Consider the following 3,467-nt stretch of genomic DNA (forward strand, 5'->3'; position numbering starts at 1 on the left):
TCGGCATTATACATTAGCATGTGGCTGGTGCCACTACTTATTAGCGGTATGGTGTCGGAAGAAGCGCGTTACAAGAGGCGTACGGTGTACCTACACCGTTACATCGTGTAATTAAAAATCCTCCAACCACCTGTCCACCGAATTTTTCAAGTCGAACGAGAAATCTTGGTCGTTTTACACAATCTATTATATTAAGCCCACGAAAAGAAATCTGTACGCTATCTCATAGTCTGTAGCAATCCCAGCAACTATTAAACTCTAGGTCTAAAAGAAGAAGTAGAAGAGCAAAAGGAGGAATGTGTCTGGCTTCCGGCCATCGTCTCTGGCATCCTCAGCCAGCACCAACGAAGAATCTTCCCGGATTTGGAGAAAGAAGAAAAAAAAAAAGAATACAAAGGAAACGCTTCTCGAGATCCCTAAAACAAAGATCTACACGGTCAGGATCACTTTTGTCGGGTTAGCAAGACCGCGTGTCTACGTGTAGAGGCGGCAGGAAAGAGAGAGGGGCAAACCTGGGTATAATATTCCGGATATTAAATCGCTTTTAAATCGGCTTAGCGTTAACTAGTGGCACTTTAAGCTGCCCGGTGAAATGATTATCAGGGCTTCCCACTCCGTCGACCCGGCTAGCTGTTATCGCCCGTTGATTAATTGTTATGCAATATGACGTCACACACGCCCGCCTACCCGGATTAGAATCCCGCGGTGGAGCGTCACGGCGACTGCCACGATCTCTCCCTCTCTCTCTCTCTCTCTCACTCTCCCTCTCTCTATCTGTCCTTCTTCGTTCAAGTAGCTCTCTCTGGTGCACACGGTCGCGCGCCCGCTTGCATAGAAGCGGAGGGAAGTTTCCGGCTAATCCTACGAATTTGAGCCAACCGAACATAGGACGCTGATGAATATTGATACAGAAGCGGCGGACATCACCCCTGCTCGCTTCTTCTCACCTCCTACCGGCTGAGAAACGCAAGGTGTCGAGTGGTGGCTGCATCCAAGATACGCGACGATGCAGATGCAACGCTTCCCTACGTGATCCTCCTGGTTGCTCGATGGAATATGGAGAAGATAGCGGTGTTCTCTTGGAGATATGCCTTCTTCGAGACACAAGCCTGTCTATCCTTCGTGGAGATCGTTTACGGAAAAATAGAAAGCGACGGAGAGAGAGAAGTTTATCGAAGCGAAAGATTTTAATCGCAGAACGTGAGTTACGCGTGCAACAATACCGATATCTCGTACAAAACTAAACACCGATCCTTGGGTTCATTAATGGAATATGGAAGGGCAGAAGAGACTCGGAGGACCAGAGAGGGTATCCATTCTTAGCTTCCTCCGAGACTGAAGCTCGTCTAACCGGTAACCTTGCTCCATTATTCCCCTAAATAAAAGAAACCATAAATCGCGGGTGTACGGGTCCGTGGAGGAGCGACGGTGTGGCTCCATTATATCTCTTGCGATGAACGGTGCCCTTCTTCGTCGGCCATTATGCCGCGGAGATAGTAAGGAAGGAGCCACCCCTTTATCTCGCCAGACTCCGCGGTGAGAGTAATGCCCGGAAATCAAGGGTTAATTCCTCGGCGTCGTAAAGCATTTTATCTGGCCCCGGTTCTCTCGGATATACTCCACGAGAAATATTAAAATATGGCGATACACCTTGGCCGAATATACCGGCAGGCGGAATACTTTGCTTCTTTACTCCGCCGAGGAATCGAAGAAATTTCAATTGTGAAAGAAAGAAGGAACCGAGTGTAGGAGGAAAGGTGAGAAATATGGAATATTTTTTTCGAAGGAATTTGTCTGTGAGAAGGGAACGCACGGGAAACCGTAGCAGATCATTACGATCCTCTGCGGTGGTACAAATGGCGAACAGAGCAGAGTGGCAGGCCGTGGACCTCCAACACCTGATCCCTACTAAAGATCGTATCTGGAAAATTGGATTCGGTGTCAGGGTGACCGGTGAAACGTATAAGCAGCTCGTAAAATACTTTTTAGCGCGCCACCGCCTTCGCATCCGGGGGATTAAGCTTTGTGGATAGATAAGAATCCTGAATCTGGATCGACGAGCATTCGCTCCCCCTTTTCATAACGATTAACGATCATCCCTGACTCCGTTCGCGCGAATATTCAATCAGAAATGATCCTCCCTTCTTCGATGGAAGTTAAAACAGAATCGAACAGAAGTTTGTCCGTAGGTTTTTGTCGGGAAGATGATTTCTTTTTTTTCTAGCGTTGGGAAGTCTTTGCGAGGAACAAAGTAGGCGAAATATCGCTTAGAAAGTCATTCTTTCCGTGGCAATAGGAGTCAATTCGGGTCAGCGAATTGCCTTATTGAGGAACGGACCGCAGGGACCTTCAGCGTCTCAGATGGAACGCGAAATTGAGTTACGGCGACGCCATCGTCGTTGCAATAAGTGACGGAGGAAAGGTGCCTGGACGATACATGGAACGGTGGCTATTACCAGCCCCTCTTCAGTCGATGTTCTTTTCTATTGATACTTTGTATCTTCCAGAAAAATCACTTGGAATCTCTTCTTTCTATTTTTACCATAATCTCGACAGAATCTCACGAATCGATCCACAAATAATCTATCTTTTAATCCACTCTTCGACTCCTCCGTACTAAAAATTTGATATCGTTGGTAGTCTCGATGATTTAACAGTAAGAAATTCATGCGTTCGCTGAAGAATTGGAAGATGTACGAGATAGAAGAGCGAAATTGAGAACCCGAACGAGCACGTTGCCCGATAAAACGCTGTCGGGACAGCAGGGTCTCCCGATGACGTAAAAAAGCGCCCGCAGGGGTGGCGGCTGGAAAAAGGGGCAGGATAAGGCGCAGAGACGTTTATTCGGTAGGACAGGAGCCGAGTGACCGAGTCAAGTTGAACGTACAGCTTGGTCACACTCGGTTTGATCTAATAAAAAGGCAAGACTTCTCTATCCTTCTGCAATTTCCTTCCACCAAATGTGTGCTCCACTTCCAGCCACAGCGGCGATACCCTACGCTCGTTTCATCTTAAATCAAATTTCTTCTTCATTTAAGGAATTCTCGTAGTTGGAAAGATTTATTTGAAAGGGAGATATCGTATTCACGTACCACCTCTGTCTTTCTCTTAACGTTCATTCTAATTTTTGTTTAACTTATTCGTTATCACTGTTCGATTGAAGCATCGCCTCTGTATTTTTCTGTAGATTCTGATATCTATAATATTGCTTTTATTAAGAATAGAGCATGAATTCTTTCATTTTCATCTTTTAAAAACGCACTCAGGGTAAATTTCCAAGGTTCCGCGTGATCGAACAACCCTGAACTTCCCAACAAACCAAAGATCGCATCGTGGCGGAAGGAGCGTGGTCGCGATCGTCGATTTTTTCCCCGGGTCGCTCGTCACAGGGTGCTGTCCGATATAATCCGCAGTTGATCAGATTAAACGGTGCGCAGAGGGCGAGCCGCGAGGGTGTGGCGGCTAGG

The sequence above is a fragment of the Habropoda laboriosa genome, unplaced genomic scaffold (genome assembly GCF_001263275.1).
Source record: "Habropoda laboriosa isolate 0110345459 unplaced genomic scaffold, ASM126327v1 scaffold20, whole genome shotgun sequence".
NCBI lineage: Eukaryota > Metazoa > Arthropoda > Insecta > Hymenoptera > Apidae > Habropoda > Habropoda laboriosa.